Source organism: Apteryx rowi, unplaced genomic scaffold, assembly GCF_003343035.1.
Source record: "Apteryx rowi isolate R43461 unplaced genomic scaffold, aptRow1 scaffold_90, whole genome shotgun sequence".
Lineage (NCBI taxonomy): Eukaryota > Metazoa > Chordata > Aves > Apterygiformes > Apterygidae > Apteryx > Apteryx rowi.
In genome coordinates, this window is record NW_020451205.1 from 685694 (window position 1) to 707082 (window position 21389).

Genomic DNA, 21389 nt, shown 5'->3' on the forward strand with positions numbered 1-21389 from the left:
AACCACTGGGACTGTATATCATTACTAATTGTTTCCTTATACGTACTGACTGGATCATTACTATCCCAGCCTTTGGTAACTGTGTTAATACAGTCAGCCCTAAAGGAAAATAAGATCAGGCTGCTCCAGCTCTTTCTGTGACCTTATTGCTTCTTATAAAGCCAATGAATGATGTAGCACATATGTCATTTAGCTACACTGTAAACAAAGCAATTGGGTCAATTTTCTTTCCTCATGGTAATACAGCGAACAGGTTACTAGACCAAAGCAAATTAATTATTTTCATAAAATTTTGTTGCATAAAGCACATTTGCATTACCAGCTTCTAAGCAAATGTAGTTAATTATCAAGAGACGGAAAACAAGTGTTTGCATGAAACTAGGTGAACCGTGTATTTATTTGACAGTAAGACATGAGGTTTTCTTAGCTAAATAAAGTCCAGCTCTGGGGTTGGGTGCTGCCAAGCTTTTCTCCTCAAGCTTTGGCTTCCAGAAGAGTGAGTGTGATGCCGCAAAACCAGGAGAATATGAGAATGTGATTAGAAATATGGGGTGTCCTCTGTCATTGAGTCTCTTCCCCTGTTGTTGTGGGCTGTAGTGTCATATAATCCACACAGGCGGCTGGTTGGGCTCTGGCTCTGCCTTTGAACAGTTGTGAACCCCAATTCCTGAGAGGCTTCGGTGTGCTCTGCAAACACACCAAAGATGCAATCTGTGTGAAGTCTTAATGATCTGCGTGAATGTCTTAATACAGCTCAGCTCAGGGTTTTCTTGATATTCAGAACCAACTACATCACTAACTGTAGCACTACCTCTATGAAAAATCAAGGTTTGCATGAACTATAAGGTATTCACCAGTAGAAAAGGGAAATCAGCAAATCAGAACTGCCTTTCTAGGGGGTTTTATTCTTCATCTGCACGTGCAGATTCAAAGCCCAGCAGTTTGAAACTTCACCCCATTTCTCTAATTTCACTGACGTGTTTGAAGCTTTTATATGCATCACTCTTAGAACACTAAAAACTGCATTTGGCATTTAAACACCTCTAATACCCATTTTTAGCAAATATGTTTCCATTAGCATTAAATATGTAAACACTTTTTTAAGTCTTATTCTTTTTCTGGATCTGCTGGAGCACTTTATTCACTGCTAAGAGATATATGTACTGAGGCTTACCTTAGGTCTCCTCTTGGAATAATTTCCTTTTCCCTTTTGAAAAYAGGGAAAAGTAGCTTTGCCAAAATATTTGCAGAAGCTCTCTAATTTCATTCACAAAATGATTAAGAGAAGCAGAACTTTTTAAAACGAAACGCTTGCTTTGTACATACCAGCATCCACAGGGTAAGCTGCATACATCCAATTTGTCGTCTTTATGGTAGTAACAAACTAACAATAATATAAAGTACAGTGAAATTATGCATCGTGGGGCATGTTACTTCCTTTTGTTGATCTGATTATCCAGAAGCTTTTTTAATAAGCATTCCATGGGCATTAAAAGCTCAAGGCTACATAGAGGCCCACCAGCTTCTCTCAGCCACTCCTTATTTCCTTTACTTCCATTTGCATTGTTGTGGGTTAGACAAGAACGTGTCATCTATAATCTTATCATTTACAACTGCCTTTTGTTCACTACCACCCTGTTTCAAATTAGACTCCTGTTGTGTAAAAAAAACCCAAACAAAAAGTCTGTCTTATTCACTAAGAGTGGACTAGGATTTGAGTCAGTGAGGTGGAATCTGTTTTTTCCCCCCCCCCCCACTTTTTGGACCAGGTTGAACCTGGGTATGGTTGGACCTGTAGTGCGGCAGCTGTTCTGGGACAAGTGTGATTGTCTCCTCCAAAATGGGGCATCTGTATAGGAGCAAACTTTAAGAAATTTGTTTTTAAATACGTGCCCATCCATGGAAACTTGCTTCATTACTTATTTAGGCTGAAAAATGGGTGCTCTGTGGAGAAAACAAAGAAAACAGAGACCATCAACAATAGAAGAAATGTTCTAAGAGTTCACTGAGCTCTTTTTATCCTTCTCTGTTCACTTAAGACAGATCAAGCTCAAGGGATGATTTGGACAGAGCAATACTGGATAGATTAAAAACAATTCAGCATTTGCCGTCCAATTAAAAAAAGTAGATCATGACATTTTCCCTTAAACAGGATAGATGTGTTGACTTCCAGTCCAACCTAGAAAGCAGTACTTCAGGAGGAGCACTTACCAATCTTGACTGTCGTGCCAGTTAATGAGAACAGTTTATTTTAATGCTGATTTCATTTCTGTTGTTCACTGTTCTTGATTCTGTTCCTTGATTCTAGCAAAAGGCTCTCTTCTCCTGTCTTCCTCAATAGCTTTATATCATGGCAAGCTTCCTAGGTCAACCAGAGCTGGAAAAAAAAATCCTTTTAACACCCATCCCTGCACCACACACAAAGAGTTGATGGAGAATGACAAATTTGGTGGAATGCATTAGTTCAGCGGTGCTCCCAGTCTCTGCCATCTGACACATGAAGGAATAGGTTGATCTCTGCCTTAGAGTGCCCTTCCACCAGTGCAAAAGTGCCTTAAGATTTACTTAGATTTACTTTTACTCCTTAGATTTACTTTCTTTCCATGCAGCAAATAACAGGGCATGTGCAGAAAAAAAAGCAAGGTGAGCCTGATGATTATCTGTCACCAATCTTTGGTGATTATCTGTAGCATACAGGCTGTCCTAGACCATTCCAATAGAGTTCAAAATACTTGAAAGTGAAAATTAGGGCTTAACACTATAGGAACAGAGGAACACTTGAAGAACATGAAAGGAACCATCCTGGGTCAGGTTAAGGGTTTAGCTCAGTATTTTGGTTTCTAACACGGTCTAGAGTGTGGAGAGACGCCTTAGATGATTTTCCCATAGTGTAATATCTCAGCCTCTAGCTATCAGCAGTTTAGACCCTTCCTGAGCCAGACATTACACTGAGATTATCAGGGAGAAATTAGCAATGCATCTATCCCTTATTAATTTGTGTACCTCCTTTTCAAACCCTTTTATATTCTTGGCTTTCAAACCCCCTAATGGCAGTAACAAACAATAATATGAAGTACAGTGARCTTATGCATTGTGGGGCATATTAATTCCTTTTGTTGATCTGATTATCCGGATGCCTGACAACTACATAAGAGCCTCCTAGGTCTTACGCTGCTGAGAGCAGTGCAGTATCATTTCCTATTCACCTTCTTCATAAAGTATGATTTTATAGACTTCTGTCATGTCCTCTCCCATCAGTGATTTTTCCAGCTGTAAAGGCCTAATCTGGATAGTTTCATATGAAAGCTGCTGTATGTTTCTCGTTATCCTTATTCTTCTTTAGCTCTAGCAATGTTCTTCTGCTATAGAGTGACCAGAATTGCAAGCAATATTCAATATGTGGGCATACGATGAATTTTTTTTGTGTATTCTAATCTGCAAAAGATGTGTAAACTGTTAGATTTCTGTGGCTGTTCGGTACAGTTAAGTGAGGGCTAACAGTTCAGTTATCCAAGCTTACTATTGCTACTGTAAGGAGTATAGCACACACCTCTGTTATTGCTAACTCACCCTGTTGAAAAGGAGGATTTGCAATTTACAGAAGTAATGAAGTAAATTAGTGTGGGTAGATTCTGTGCTAACACAGATACTTCTCGGTCCCTGAGCTAGCTTTCCTACTGCTACACAGCACTGGGCTTTGCTGTGTGCTTATACTACTGTTGAAATAAATTAATGAATGTTGTAAATAAAGRAGGGTAAGTTACAAGATGGGAGCTCAGTGTGAGTCCAAGTGCAGTGAATCAATGAGAGTTTAGAGGGAATCCAGCTTAGCGTAATATATGTATTGAGGAAGCTAGAGGGAAGTGTACATGTGCACCAGCTTGACTGCCAACTAGACTCACTTAGTTACCTGTTATTATCTCACTTCTGACTCTAGCCCAGCAATTCCCGCACGGCAGCATCTATGTCTGATAGCAAGGCTTGGGCAAGTGGACTGTAGTGTTTGAATGAGTCATATAATTTCAGTCTGGGATTTTCCTGCGGGAAAATGACATGATAATATTCCTTGAAAGAAATTTGCAGAGAGGAGTAAGGGACGGGCAAAAATTTCAAAGCAATTCAAAATATTTCAGCCTGTCTTCTAAAATGCTAAAAACAGTCCTTGAACGGTAAAGACAGTAGAAGGGAATTTCATGGACTTTGCTGTCTGTTGCAGAGCTGGATGGTTTTATGAGCTAAAGTAGGCTTTGGATAAATTTTAATTTAATTTATATTGAACCTTCAGTTAGTGTTTTCTTCAWGTGGATTTGGAATTCTCAAGTGGGAGACAGATATATTTCCTTTCTCAGCAGTTTTGAAATACTTTGAACAAAGAAGTTGCATACTTTTTTGGTTTGTTTTCTAATTATGAAGAGAAATGCTCACACTGTTAAAAGCACAAATTCTTTTATGAGGAAACATCAAACCACTAGTGAATTTTAATGAGTGTGTGGTTATTGGGCCAGTTTGAAAATAAGCATTCCCTCTGAGAAAATTCTTCGGAAATCATAACTTTTAAGTGACCTGCACAAGCTTTATAAAGGAATGGTGATTGTGGAGTCAAGAAGAGAAGTTTCTTGGGAATTATTCTCTCATGAGGCTAATGAAAATGTTTAGCTTATAAAAGGCTTGTCAGCAGCATATGCTTTGGGTATATAAGCAAATGCTTTGGAAATTTGTTGAGAAAGTGGCATGAACTGGACAACAGCTTGGAAGAGGCGAATGGCAAATTGAGAAGTGTGGTGGCAAGATTACACTTTCCAGCCACTAAATTTTATCACCTTGTAGGATATCCTTAGCACTATGATGAAAGATGATATTTCTGATTCATTTGGGAAATACTCCTGCTGAAAATTAGATGAGTTTGCAGCAGATGAAAACTTTGAGAAACTTGTTTGTTTTTAACTGAGGAATTCTGAAATGAAAACAAATAATCTGACTGAAGTTTCTGTAGCAACTAGCTAGTTAAAATATGACAAAGTTGGCACAAAGACTACAAGACTGCAATTCAGTTTCTGATATTTGGAGTTAATCTGATAAGTGCTAACTGTTCTGCCCTGACAGAAATGTGTGCCCTTTCTTCCTTCTTCTCAGCCCCTAAAAGTGCTACATGAGAAGAAATATGCTTTCTTGGTGTGGATGTGATTACTAAATTAGTTGAAGGAACATAGGAACCCTTTCCTAAAAATGTGCCCTTACTTTGTGAAAAATTTTCAGATTTCAAGGTTTTTGGTTTTTACTAGCTATTTATTTTCTTGTGAAAAAACTCATGTGTTGTAGATAATATTCAGTAGAGATATAGTTAAAAATCCTTGCAATCCTTGTATTCTTGTGCAATTCTGTGTAAATGAGACACATGCCAGATTGCTAGGCCTTCTTGGTAACCTTGCTGCCACAGGACAGCATTAATTCTACTCTGTTTATCCGTTCAGTGTATTTCCTCTGCCTTCAAATATCTTGAGGAAGAATGTATCTCACATATTGCTACCTGTGTTACTCACCCCACTGATAATGTTGAGAGTGTGGATGAGTCATCTGCTCCCAAATTGCCGTGTTGGTAGCTTGCAACACGGGTAGCTGGCACAGGACAGAGCAGCTCTCGGCTCTGAGGGAGCACAGTACAGTACAGGTACCTTTCTCCTGTTCATGCTCGTCTTGTATGAAGCTCAGCCATAGTGAAAGATTGTTTTCCAACTGATGCATACACTTTTGAGTTATGCACCTGCAAATATATATACACACACACACACACATACAATCTTATTTTTACATATTAAGTGCTTAAATATAATTCAAGACTGAACTAGATTTTGGTTTACGTCCAGCAAAATCAAGGGCCCAAATGGGCAGAAACCATCATGTATTGTTCCAAATCTCATGTTGATTCTAAGACATTATTCAATGATGTGCCTTGTAGCAGTAACACTTCAGTGAAGGAAGGAAGCTTGCTTTTGGCAGAACAACTGGGCAGCAAATTAAAGAAATTCTTCATTAAACATTTTTGAAGGATGTGGTCAGACTGCTGCTCAGCTGCTAGTATTTGTTCCACCGACACTTCAGGTATATAACTGACATTTCGAAGTAGAGATGGAACAGGCTGTCTAGTGTATAAATCAATAAAAGCGTGTTTTCTTGTTTTTCTTTTTCTTTGTGATTGCTATTGGTCATGATACTGATTACAGTGTTTCTGGGAAATGCAAAGCATCCATGGACAGAAGCTGGTGAATATCTCTAGATGCCTCACATGCATGCCATCACCAGCTAAACCTCAAACAAACCGAAGCCCCAGAGGCTCCTTCCCTACTGCACGGAGATGAAATATTGCAAAACAGACGTAGTAGGAACCACACAGGAGAAGCTACATAACTCCCCCTTATCTCAGTTCCTGAAAGACCTTTTCTCTTGTTGGCATTTTCACCATCTGCCACACCATCCTTCTTTCAATATCCATGGACAAGAGGGCTCTTAGTTAAATGGCAGCACCTGTTTCCTATTCTCAGTCACAGAAGGAAAGGCGTCTCAGGGAGTGTGGTAGAAATACTATTTAACAGCTGGTGTCACCCTGTGGATCTGACACTTCCGGTTTTTTTTTGAAGTGCTGTCACCAAATGAAGAGCTGGTGGCTGAGTGATCATTCTGTAAGTGAAGCATGGGAAAAGGGAAGCAATGCTTCATTTTTTGAAACCTTGCCGCTTCTCCAGAGAATCTCACATTATGCAGTCAGGTTCCCAGCTTTGTTCCAGTGCGTTTGAAAGATGGTTCTGTTTGGAAAGACAGTGTTCTCTAAGATCTCAGTGATACCATACTGAAAGCAAAAACCTGAACCACTAGGTTACATTAACTGTACTTGGTGTTAATCATTCATTGTTATTTCCATATAGATAATCTACGTAGCCATTCACAGCTAAAGAATGAGGCTTGGCCCTAACTTACCAGGGAGAGAATAGTAACCTCTGTCTCAGGACAGAATGGCTACAGTAGGGCAGAAGCAGATTCTACTGTATATTCTTTTTTTTTCCTCAAGTTTGGGTAAACCTTGCCATTGTGGCTGCATTGGCAAGTGTCTCAGCCCTAATCTAGAAGAAGCAGGTTCTCTGTATGTGATGGTGAAGCCACCACTGATTGCTTGTGTGTGCTTCACACATACACAGACAACACAGGTGTAAGGTGCCAAGCACCAGGTGAAAAGGAAACCCCTCTCCAGCACCAGCACTTGGGCTAGGAGGCTCTGGCAACACAAATTCATTGCACCTGAACTGGTGTGAAGTTTAGTGCGGTCAACAGTGATAACTAGTCGTAGTCGTCATCCCTGTGATTATATAATAGTAATGATTGTGGTGGTCTTTTTTCTTTAAAGTGAACAGGAAATGTACTAAACCAAAGAGGTGGTGCCTAGCCTGGTATCCTTCCTGTTTCAAGAATCAGTGAACACAGCTTCTCACTTCTCAAGATTTCTGCTTTTTTGGAGGTCAGTCCTTTTCTGTATTGTCTGCAGAGAATGCTAAACCCAAATGCACAGTAAAAGAAGTCCATGCTGTGTTTCTTATTCTTTGTGTGGTAGTAGGTATGTAGGACTGTATTCAGTGATATAGGAGGTAGACATAAAAGGATTTACAGGCAGAGGAAAGTCACATTCATTAGCTGCAGTAATATCATTGTGCTTGATATAAAGATAAAGCTGCCCAGGTAAAAATAAATGAGACTGAACAAGATAACAAAGTTAGACAAGCAATTCAAGAGACTGTATAACGGTTTAATATGTTGCTTAATATTCTTTCCTTGGGCACACTTGCTTATGAGTACACATTTAGAAACAAACCTAAAGGAACAGAAACATTCTTGTATGTCCAGAGAATCCACATTTTTCTCTCACAATCCCACAGTCCATTGCCAGTTTTCAGGTTGTATGCAAACTAACAAACTAATGGAGAAGTGTAAATTTATTGCAGTGGCTCCAAGTGAGATGAATGTGCATTAGATCTACAATGTCTTAAATATATATTTTATTTTACTAAACATATTAATATTTTACTTTGGAGTAATTGTGGAACACATTAATAACCAGTATCATCCTCTGTAGCTAACACAACTTGACTGTGATCAGAGATTGGATTTATGTCATTTTGCTGTAGACATTCATCAAAGCATGTTATCTGTTTTAGTCTCTATTTTATATTTTCTCTAAGAAACAGTTATGCAATTGAAGTGCGTAATCTAATGCATGAGTTTCAAAGTCACGTGCCTGTATTTTTGTACACTTAGATATGCGCTATTGACATTAGCTGCATCCTCAGTTGAACAGAAAGCAAGCACCTCATGTAAGTCATTTGGCAGTCGCAAGCTAAACAATCTTTTAAATACTATGTACTAAAGAGCACTATTTTTAAATAATCTGTTGAGATAAATATCTGAAATGAAAATTTTTAATTGTCCCTTTTAGTGGTAGAAGTAATTTTGATGGAACTGTGGGCCTTGTAAAAGCCTAATAGATTCTTTTCACCTCCTTTTCCCCCCTCCCCTCCCAGAAAAAAAGAAGAAAAAGAATCAAGATTCCTCAAGTTATTAGTTGTGGATTATCTGGTAATCTCTAAAGATTTCTCCTTTGTTTCACAATATTAAAATTTCTTTTACTTTCCCATGTTGGAGGTTATTATGTATGCTTGTACAAAACAACATGTGACTATTTCTCTCTTGTTGACTGCTTAGATAGAGATAAGCTGGTTAAGTGTTCCTTAATTAGGCTCATTCTCAACAGCTGCTTGAAGTTATTAGGAAAGATTATATGGTTGTGTTGTAGAAACCAGTAAGATGTGTGTTTAATGCTCTGTATTACTAAATAGAGTAAGATGGAAAGTTGTTTTATTCTCACACTCCCTGGCTTAGTAAGAGCAATACAAATGATAGCTATCAGAGTTTACCTGTGGAACTAGCAGCTTTTCTATGTCTCAACCTTTTTTATTGACCTAATCTTCATATGAATTGTAATAGTAGTGAAATGTATTCATTAGGATTATTGCATCACTGTTATACTGGGGCATCACCAAAGTTACAGTACAGTAAACAATTAATCTTTTAAATATCTTGAAAAATGTAGCCTTTCTTTGTAAATATCCTTCTGTGGTATTTGAGACAGAAATTTTTCCATCACCTGTTTGCAAACATTTCAGCCTATCAAATGAATGCCGTACACAATTAATTGCTCTTATTGCAAAAACTATATGCCCTTTCTTATGTTGCAGTTAAAGCATGATAAATTTTTGTCCAAGGAGCTATGTTTAGTTCTGTTCTAATGAGTATTGCAAGGCCTCTTAGAGAACCTAACAAAACTTTTAGTTATTTCTGCTGTATACTTCCATAACGATTATCTCTAAATGCCTCACTATAAACAGAAACTAGCTATTTTGGGCACTTGACACATGTATTTGAAGGGCGAAATATTGACAAAGAGGCCTAATATAATACAGTTTTAAGATATGAATTTGTATCTATTTGTTACATCCTGTCCTAGCATGAAAATTATGTACTATGTATATATGAATATTAAAAAACTGAGGTTGGATAAGAGCATAAAAAACCCCACAACACAAATATGTAATTTATTTTCAGTAAAAGTAAAAATAATCTCTTTTAATGAAATCCAGATTAAGAAGATAACTTGAAGGTGTAGTTTTATTTCAAAAATGCTAGGAGAGACTTATTTATACAGAAAATTGTGTGAATTGCAAAAGATTATTAGAATGCTCACATACTTGCTGTATATTTAACCTAAAATCATTTATGATACATTTCACACAAAAAAGTAGTCTATTAACATTCTTAAGAATTGTGAGATTGTGATAAACAGCAAATGATTAAGAATTTTGAGTTGTCTGCCCCTCTTTTACAACAGCATTCAAAATTGTTAGTAATTTATTGCAAATTTTTTCTCCATCTCCAAAGATTTATGGTACTGGATATGCTATTCTTTACTAGTATTTTTACAGTAGATAAAATCATATTTCTCAGATGAGCATCTTGGAATCAGTAATTTGTCATTGGTTATAAAGTATAGAAGCCCTGATTATAATAAGTACTTTCGAGATATTTATAGCCTTTACTAGAAAGGAGATCTGGCAGAGGCTGAAATGGGAGAGAAAAAATACAAAGATTGTTTGCTTCAAATACTTGCCAGATGTTCTTTGTCACCATATATGCTAGAAGAGTGAAATATATTCTAGAATAATTATATTATAGCACTCGCCACTCAGAGGCTTCTCAAGTTGCTAACAGTTCTATTTTAATAAAAAATGTTTCTTTCAGTCTTGGAATAGAAAGATACATCAATAAAATTGGTGTCAAGAGCTGGATTTAAGGATTTAAGTGAATTTTTGATAACCCTTCATATCTTAGATATTCAAGGCAAATATTCCAGCCCTATTCATATTATGTCATGCACTCTCCCACCTTCTAATATAATCACCAGAACCCTTCCAAAGAAAGGACCAATATGGACAAGGATTATGAAATCTGATCCTGAACTTCAGGTCTTATATACAGACTTAAAGAGGGAGAGATGAAATAGAGAGGTCTTTGTTACCCTGATCAACATGAAGAGATGGCAGCAGAACTTCTACGTGGAAGAGCTCTAGGTCTCAGGTACGCAGTGTCTGAAGGAGTTGGATTGCTGCTTTGCTTTGAATCCTGGAGAAAGATAAAGTCTAAATCAGCAACTGCATTATGTCACATGGAGTAAGACAAATATACTGGATGTGTGTACTCACAGCAAAAAGCAAAACAGACAACCCCCCCCCCCCAAAGCGTCGTCTTTTATCCATACACTGCACTGTGCTCATTTGCAGAGGGATGAGTAGTTGTAGCATAGGCTGTGTGTTAAGGACCTTATGAATATCTACAGCTCCATTTGTGCAAAGGCTGCTGAGCAAGCCCTTAGTGCTGTTTCGGATAACCTCTCCTTGTCACATCCAGTCCTTTTCAGGCTTCACTGAAGGGAGAGTTGCTTCACTTTCCCTCCACCCTTTCTAAGCGTGAACACTGTATTTGTGTTTTCCAAACAAGTGAGACCACAGCTCTGTAGATGTATGGGAATACTTGCTATCATACCTGGGGTTGTGACTGTCTGTTTCTTCTGACTCTGAATGCATTCGTCTCCTTCAGGTTTTCTTCCATGTCACCAGTGGTAATTTTAATTTCCACAGCTTCCTTCCAGCTTGATAACAGTGAAGCAACCCATCAACTTATACTTTCAATTGGTTTTAATTTTATATTTGGTTCACCTAAAAGGTTTTCATTTCCTCTACTATTTTAGTAGTTCTGTGTTTATTAGGTATTGTATATTATGTTATATATTTTTATATATTCATATAAATTTATGATCTTAATCAGCTATCATCTTTTCATTTATTTATTAAATATACGTAATATATAAAAGAAGAAATAGTGTAGTGGACAAAAACATTATGTTTTAGGACAATTGAAGGAAAAATAACAATTTAATGGCAGCTATTTTTGTCCTCTTTATCCTATTTCCCAGTATAATTATTTCTAGATCAGTGTCCTCCTTTCTGCATGCAGGCTTCTGTTAATATATTATATTTTTTCTTTGCTGTAATTTATCTTGTAAATTGTTTCTCCCAGTTTTTATAGCTACCTTCTCTCTGCTTTTCACAAAAGCATTCATAGCATTAAAAAAATTTTGCTAATGCTTACATTATTTTGTAAGCACATTACTTCCATTTAGACCTCTCAGCCTTTCTTTCTGTTTAGAGCAAATGATTGTACTGGTATTTCTAACTGAATCTTAAACATGGCTTCTCATTCCTTCATTGGCACAGTAGATCTATACAAATGTTACAATTATAGATAAAGAGATACAGATGCTCTTATTCTCAGGTTAGCCAATGTCTTCGGTCATAGTGGATTTGTGGTCCCAAACTAAGATTCAGCTTTCTAAAGTCCGAGTGCTTGGATGTACAAGTAGCATGCTGATCTTTTTGTTGTTGTTTTTTTTGTTGTTGTTTTTTGTTTTGCTTTTGTTTTAAATCTATGTGTGGGGAGAATTATACTGATCCACTTGGAAATGCTCTGTGGTCAATGGATAAAAGCTGTTGCATATAATTTCTGAACAGATGAGATTGTAATATTGTGATTGCTACATGAAGTATTTGCTACATACCAGTGTATGGTAGCCAAATAGGAAAAAAACCCTTATTGGATAAAGAACAGCTTCTGCCCAATAAATCTTCAACAGAGAAGGCAATCCAGCTATCCTTATGAAGTGTACTACTGTGCTTATGCCAGCCAAATGTAGTTTCCCTCTGCAGACTCATTATTTTAGGTCTTTGAAGCCTCGGTTTCTGCTATTTTAGTTTAAATACCCTGAAATCTTAAATTCTTGGTCTTATCCTTATTTGCATGTACTAATCTAATTATAACATTTTTGAATGTGATCCTACAAGCACATATGTTTAAGCTTACATAAACACAAGGATACTAGATATGTGTGAGAGAACTAGCATATATGAATCCTGCCTCATGAGAAGACTATACCTGACAGGAAGATTGGATAGTCTCATAACAGCCCAGTTCTTAATACAATTTGTTTTTGTGTATGATCTTCTATATGTCTGCATTTGGGATGAAGGAAAATCATAGTAATAGCCAGATGAAAAATTCTGATAATTATAAAATTTCACATTGAAATCTGTTTGTCAAAATAAATACTTTGAGGGAACTGTGAAGTTTTGTCTTAGCTGCAAAGGATCTCAGGCTTCCTCCTATGAGGAACCTCTGTAGGTTTCTGAAGTTTTCCTGTCTCAGGTCCTCAGCAGTCCCACTGACTGCTTACCGGAGGAGTGTGGTCTAAGCCTTTGGGCTTCTGTCCTTTTGACAGCAGTTCTGGAGAGAGTGGCCACCTGCACTGTCTTATTAGCTGGGTCCCTGTGATTGGCAGTTCAGGAAAGTCCTGTTTGGAAGGCTGCAATATTGTGAAGGTTTTGCAGAAAATTTCAGTGTTTTGGGGTTTTGCTGTCCATCATCATAAATTCAAATTTCAACATCCACTGCAGAAAGATTTGCCTTTTCCTAGTCAGTGGTAATGATATAGCCTTTCTCCTCCTTCCTTTTTCTTATGCCCGCCTTACTGATTTAGATTATTTTTCTTGCAGAGGTCTGTTTATGATCATAATCTGCACAGTGCCTAGTACAACTGGATCTTGTAATGCTACTGTATGACAGCCTTTATTGACAGGTTAACATGTGTCTACTGAGGCTTTTAAAATTACTAATCAAATGCCTCATGGGAATTATCAGCTTTCCTCAATTACATATATTTCTAAGTCAGCAGCAGATTTAACAGATAAATTTCAGTCAAAAATGCTTTCTGTGGGAGTATGTTGTTGAATGTCTGCCAGTTTCAGCAACCAAAGACTACCAAATAATTCCAGTTCTCATTGTCTGACAAGCTGCAGTTTATCAACAGACCAAAATATTAGTTTTGGCAACATTCCTTCCCAAGCAAAATATCTTCTGACCTTTGTCCTCTTTGTTCTTATTATTTCCTCTTTTGTTCTAAAAGCTTTAAAAAATATGAGTTTCTTTACTTTTTCCTTAAGCTAATATCGTCATAAAGGAAAGCTTTATACCTTTTCTTTTGGTATATCTGAGCTAAGAAAAGGAGTAATATATTTTTCATAAAATCATAAAACAATTCAGGTTGGAAGGGACCGCTGGCGGTCATCTGGTCTAGCTCCCTGCTCAAAGATCCAACATTAGATCCAACTCCAAAGTTAAAACAATTTGCTTTGGGTCAAATCCACTTCAGTTCTGAGTATCTCCTAGGATGGAGTTCGCACAGCCTTTCCAAGTAGTCTGTTCCAATGTCTGACCAATCTTCCTGTGAAATTTTATTCCTATTATCTAGCTGATATTTCTCTTCATGCAATTTGTATCTGTTGTCCATCCTCTTTTTGCTGTTTTGTATTAGTGCGCCAATACTTTTTACCAGAAAGTAAAGAAACAATCCAAACCTTCCCAATGGATAACATAAAACCTATCTCAAAGTGGAAGGAAAGGTGTGATTAAAGTTCAGTCTTCCTGTTCTGGATCAAAAGTTAGTCACATCATCAGTGAAACTCTTACTATGTTTGAAAGTTTTAACCTTCCTCCTCACCCCCTACCCCAATCCGCCAATCACATATTGCTCCCAACAAACAGTCTGCACAAGTTAGCTGAAATGCCAGAGAGCAACACAACTAAATAATTAGTATTTGGCATTTTTTGTGAACAATAGGAAATAATAATAACTATGTCATATAGTGTAACAGAAGATGTAAAATTATAAAAGAAAATGGGAACATGAGGAGGAATAGGGCATAATGATGACTTCTTCAATGAACTTTTGTTAGCCTGCATTTGCTATATCAAATTTCTTTCAAAAGTGTTCCTATTAGATGTACTCTGAGTGACTTGAAGGAAAGAAAGTATTCTTAGAAACAACACTGATATCAGAGAACCCTGATTAAGCTGGATCTTGTAATAGTTCTGACAAATACTGATACCAAACAAAACAAGCAAAGTTCAACAAATGTTGAACAGAAGTTGATTGCTATACAGCAATTTCATTTGTTTTCCTATCTCCATCTACTGGGAGGAGGCTATATTACACATTTGCCTGGAATGGCATGTGTGATCACCTAGATGAAGATGATCATGAAGAGTTCTTCTATCTGAACTATGATCAAACTGAAGTTTGGATATGTATACATATATAAAAATTAGTTAACTTTGATCCAGCATCAGTAACAATGCTATATAAGATAGTTATGATATGAAGAAAATTACACTCAGCTGTGATTGCTGTCTGCTGAATTTTGCAGTTTATTTTTTAATTGACAAACAGTCAAGTAAGATGGATGTTATATAACCAACTTAAATGCAGATTGTCTTAATGTATAGGATTTGTTTTTTAAGACACTCAGCAATAAAGCATTGCTTTCAAGGCAATAAAATTGAATGTATGTCAAAAATATGTGATTTTAGAAATTATGCCAACTTGGTTTTATATTCTATTGTATTTCAGGAGCTCGTACTGTATATTACAACTTAGCTCACCTGGTCCTAACTGGATAAAAATATATGGCTAGATATGGAAGTGCTGTAGAATCTCTAGAGTTTGCTATCCTATAGTATTTTTCTGACTATAGGGAGGAAAAAATATCCATGCTTTCAAATGTAAGAATCACAAATCTATTGATTGACCAGAAGCCTTCAAATTAGAGTTTCCTTTGCAAGGACAATGATTCAAGGTATAACAGATTATTTCTTCCTATATGTATGTTGTAGATTATTTTTCAAATTCTCACTCATGCAAATATAGAAGAAGACAAAAGATTAAGATGACCAATCAGTGTTGAAAAGCACCTATTCTTCATATAATACCACAATAACTGCAAAAACTTGTATTGAGCAGCTGAGGAATAACCGCTTTTCTACAACTGTGTTTCTTTGCTCAGGAATTCATCAATGAAGGACAGCTAATCCCTTCTCTACAGGAAAGTATCAACTGTGTTTTGAAGTCCAGTTATTATCTCTGTTGCACAAATTTTCAATCAAATTTATGATACTCCTCCTGAGATCTGACCCCTATGCAAATCAGCAAGGCATGAAAGGATAACTCCTGCATAGCACTTCTGTTCTCTGAGGTAAGTTTTACAGATGGACTTTTGTTTTTGCAGAGTTGTCATTTGTGCACATTATATTGAAAGTCCTACTTGAAACTGATGACAGCTTGAACTTCTGACTGCCTGATGAGCGAGTAAAGAGTTAACAGGACTGAAGAAGTCTGCCGCCTGGTACGCGCAAGAAYTGATATGCTCAAGGCTGCAGACTAGAAGAGCTAACAGGACTAAAGACACTGGCTCAGTCAACAGCAGCATCTGGGCACATAGCTGAGTTGTGAGCATTGAAGAGAATAATTTTATTTTTAGTAGATACCTATATTTATGGAGAACTTAAAACAGCTTCATAAGACAAATGTACTGTATAATCCTCATTTCTAGGAGCTATTCAGTGCATACTACAGGTGTGGGCAATTTTCTTCTTTGCTAAACTCACTGCATCTAAACTGAAAATGTCTTTCAGTAATTGCTGAAATCCAGTGAAGTGATTGATTCTTCTCATCTTTAAAGTGGCTGTTGTCATGCAGCAAACAAAGTGATTACCTTGCTAGCAAAATCTAAATAATCTAACAAAAATGATGTTTTAGTACACTTTTCTGCTCTTTCAATTCCTTCTAAATCTTATTACCATCTCTAATTTTTCCACTAAGAAATGTTGTTTTTTTTTTAAATTTTTCCATGATCATAGTACAAATAAGTCATCCAATTTAATGAAACATTAAACACAGAGCATAAGTTGGGTTCAACAGAATCATTAGCTTATCTACAGTAGAGGTATGATTTAACTTGAAGCCTTTGGAGAACTACTTCATTTTTTTCAGTGTAACTCTATCAAAAGAATTGAGGTTTTTTGTTTTTTCCCCTTTTCTCTCTAGTTACTCAGATGATTAGGGCATAAATACAGAAATTTTGTAAATAATGTTAATAGCAACTGAAGGGAAATCAGATATATTAGAAGGCGCAACCTGATAGTGCACAGAACTATCATTAATACTAAAGGAAGGTTGCAAGTGGACTAAAAGAAAAAGGTATGGCCTCTTAGATACATCTTTAATAGTTGCTGTCTATAGTTACACCTAAGCAACATGCAWAATCCACTGTTTAAAAAGTGAACTCTATAGAGAGTTGTTTCTTTCAATGCTCTGATACATTCATGCATTCAGAACAGGTGAACATGTTTGTATGTATTCAGTTGGCTTTCTTAGCTTCAGTATTTTAGGCTTAGGATCTTTTCTTGCTTCTTGCAAGTTTTTAATTTATCAGCCTTGTCAGAAGATATAGTTTAGGTACTGTATTTTTATTCTCAAGGGAAATGTGTAAGATTTTAATTTGTGAAACTGTGTTAATAGGACAAAAGGAGACTTAAAATTTCAAATTATTTTTTCCTTATTTAAAGAACACCTCCATTATGTGAGAACATACAGAATTCAGGAGTCTTTACCTACATTACCGTAAGCGAGTTCTCCCAAGAAATCCCTCTTATTTCCTTATTCCTAAAACAAAGACCATGCCACCTATGAGAGAACTCTTTGGGGGTAGGAAAGAGAATGTTGGATATTATCATTTCTTTCATTTTGAAACTCAATAATATAAACACCAGGATTATCAAAATTGTCTTCTGCCTTGAAGTGTTCAATTCAAAACCTAATGGTCTAATCTTTCAGAGAACTTCTATTCATTTTCTGAAAAGTTAGCCTTCTGTGACTTGGCTATCAAAGATACTCAGTTAGCTATAATGTGAAGACGTTGAAGCAGACTGCTTCAAGAGGGAGGGGTACAGAAGTTCAGTACTCTTGCATTTCTCTAACAATGGTTGAAAGATAATATTTCGAAAATCTGTCTGCAACTCTTTTGTGGTTATAAGCACACCTATAAATTATTCTCCGATATTTCTAAAGTAATGACATCTGTACAGGACTTAGTTAAGAGAGGGCAGGAAGTTGGGAAAAAAGTTTTAAGAAAAGCTTTTGAGGTTTTGGATTTTGCAATTCAGAAAAGTTACTTGGCAAATGAAAGGCCAAGTAAGAGACTATATTTCTGCTTAATAAATAAGGAATATGATGTGTGATCTGATTCTTGCATGTCTTGTTTTAGAGTTAGTGCAGAAGGAGGTAAGGTAAATTCTTATTGAATACTGTTATATGTAGGATTTAATTCCAAATTTGTATGGGGAGGGAGGGAGGAAGAGAGAAAGAAGGGAAAAGAAAGGAAAAAAAAAATCCTGGTGGGTAGTGGAAGGTTTTCTGGGTGTTGGTGGTGTGTGTTTTTTTTTTTGTTCTGTTTTTTTTGTTTACTGCCATGTATTTTGAGGTTAACAATAAAAGAAGCATCTCCATAATGCATCATGAAGAGATTAATCAGTGGGGAAAATATTGTTAAACATCTGACAATGGGATATCAATGGGATATCGATGGGATAACTATGAAATGAGCCAGTTTTTGATCGATTAATTGTGGGTCTGCCCTCCAAATTGCATATATAATGCAATTATGTATTAAATTGAAAGAAACTAAATATTTAAAGAATCTAAAACTGATGAGAATAGTTTACATGTGAAGTACACTGTCCTGGATGTAGTACTTCACTCTTATATCTGGAACGCTGTTATGTTAGGTATCCTGAAGACTGTGATAGCAATACTTTGAGTACATACAGGTTTTGAAAAGATTTTAATTAATGCATTTTGCTAAATGTTTAAGGGCATGTGAATCTGGAAATCCAAATTAAATATCATCAATCTCTTAGATGCCAGTTACCTGATTATTCACATTGAGTACTACCAAATGCTTCAGCCTAAGAGAATAACATTTTTTCTTGTATAGTTTTTTTTCAATTAATATTGCTATATATCTGCTAACATGAAATAACACAGCACATAAATCACAGCTCATGGGGGAAAACAACATTACAGTAATTATATTGTAATTCTTGACTTTATTATTATTATCATCTTACAAAAGTTTTGTTCAAGATTCCATTTTCATTCTCATGATCATTCTAAAACCTCTAAATCTGCTGCTTAAAAAAAGTGAGCTAATTCTTCCCCTACTGCTCTGTTTTCTTATTTTAGTAATTTAAAAAGGCCAAGTTACAGCTGACTTGTGCACATCATTATCCTGCCATTGTATATATGACTTTGAGCTAGAAAAACTAAATTGATAAGTGAAATTCCAGAATTACAATTCAAACTATACTAATCTACAATTGAAGTTTAGTGCAGATTATATCAGACTTTTTCATTAATCTACAGCCATTACTACAAAATGAGAAAGATAGGAGGAGAAAGCCAGGCTTCCCAGATGAATGCGTAGGCCCAGAATCTGACTTGGAATAGTTAATGGTTTCTTCTAGAGTTTCAGAGAGTATTAGAAATTGCTTCCCTTCCTTCCTCTGTTCAAAAGTAAGAAAACCCTTGGAAGAGAAAGCTGTACATGATAACTGTAGATCGTGAAGGGTATGAGTTTTAGCATCTGTATTTATAAAACCAAAATGTCTTTATTAAAAAAATAAATAAATAAATTCCATCTCACTGAGTTCCAAACAGTTTTGGTAGTTCCTGCAGCCGCTTTCTGCTGCCTTTCTCTTTTAACTTTCTAACTCACTATAGCAAAACCAAAATTCATCTTCTTTGCATGTGACTTTGAAAGTTAGCAGACCTGTTAACCACATCTCCTGGCTAAGCAATAGGCCGTTTTGCTTATCTTGCAAGTGGTCCTTCTTCTGGTAACACATTTCTTTTTTTCACACCATTTTAATATGAAGTGTAGGCTCTAAGTGACCCAGCATAAGCTGATGCAGTTACTTGTCCTACCTGTAGATCTCAAGCTCTTAAATAAGTTTTCAGTGGCCAGAGGCAAAAAGCCCCAGTGTAAATGGCTACAACTGAGTCAATGTAATGCAAGGCACGTGTTACTGTTAATGGGGAAAAATGGTCCCTTCTGCTGCATCAAATCTCTGTCTGATAGGAGCACACGCCCTTGCTTGGTTTCTGTTTTACAGTTTTATTATCACTTTCTGATCTGAGAGAGAATTGGACGTGGGAAGTAAGTGGGGGTGGGGAGTGATGGGTATCCAGGCAGTTACAGCGTCCCAGCAGGGAGGAGGGGTGCAGAGGCCATCTGTCTCCTCCTTGCACGTGTCCCATCAGCCAGCCAGAGCTCCAGGGGAGAGCCTGACCTCCAGGCTGCACGGCTGCAAAACATAACCCCACACAGGCAGTGACACCACCGTTCAGTAGCCAGGTAGTGTACATGTTTGTGTACTTGATGCGGTAATGGGGCTCCGACTACAATGATACCATATGCAGTGGGGGAAGAGATGTGGCTTAATATGTCCCTCCCCCCCCCCCCCCGAAAAAAAAAACCCCTACAATAACAAAATAACTTTATTATTATTTAGATTGCAAAGTGAAACATGTCTGAGTTAAGAAATCCAGAAGTAAATTGCCCTATCAGGTCTATGAGTTATAGTCTCACCTCATCCTTTGTTTGCCTGGGGACATGTGTTATAGCATGATCACAAGAAAGTGATAATGCAGGAATGAAATAAATGTAATCAGATGTAATTCATGAAAATATTTTAAAAGTAATGAAACTAAATGGAGACTTCCTTTTGTACAATGGGGAGCTAGATATTCAAAATTTTAAAATTCTGGTCTTCAACTTGAGAGATTTGAAAGGAATATGACTTCCAGATTGCAAGATGTTCTGCACTTTTTATAAAGGAGGGATTTCTGAGTTATCTCAAACAGTGTTTCCAAACAACCCATCACTTCTGAACATCTCAAAGCTGGTATGATAACTAGACAAAAAGAAAAGATCTGTAACAACTAGACATGCTAGAGTGGCTAGACGTGCTAGATATCTTGAAGACCAAGGGACAGATTTATAAAGCTATATAGGCGCTTTGAAGATAGTCAGGTGTCTAACAGAATTATTTAAAGGCAATTTAGGCAGCTGTGTCTGCTTCCCACTGAATTTTACTTAGTCACTTTTGTAAATCCCATATGTATCTTCTACACTTTAGGCACTTTGCATGTAATGGCCCAAAAGCAGCTGAATAGCTGAAATTTGTGAAAACTAATGGACAGACTTCTGTTTTCCTTTACTGGAGTTGTAAGAGTTGTCCTTAAATTAATAGGAATTTCAACCTTAGGTACTGTTGTTCAATAGAGATATGAAAATTTTTATGACATTTCATCAGTGTGTTCTATTAGAAATGTCTGTACATATTACTTTTCACTAACATAACTCATTTTGTAAGAATTGTAAGCACAACTTTGATACTTTCATCAGCTTTCCTTTTTCTCCCCCCCACTTTTTTTTTTTTGATTCAGTGATTAAACTATTAGACATTCCTGGCTGAATATCAATTCTAATATTTTGTAAAGTGAACAAGTCATAAATCAAAGTAAGTATAGCTGTTTCTTTGTAGAAACACAATWCTATTAGTTTTATAAGTAATAGACTCCTACAAAACGGGAGACCTGAATTATGCTGATTTTCTTTTATTTTTAGTATATAGTAATTTCTCTTTTTTTTTTTAAGCTTATACAATAAAATGACTAGGAGTGAATAAAACTCCCACTACTGATACTTCAGTTCAAAAACAAGCATCCAGATCCTTTGATGGGTTTATTTAACAGATGACTCATATAACCAACACAATGGGAAACA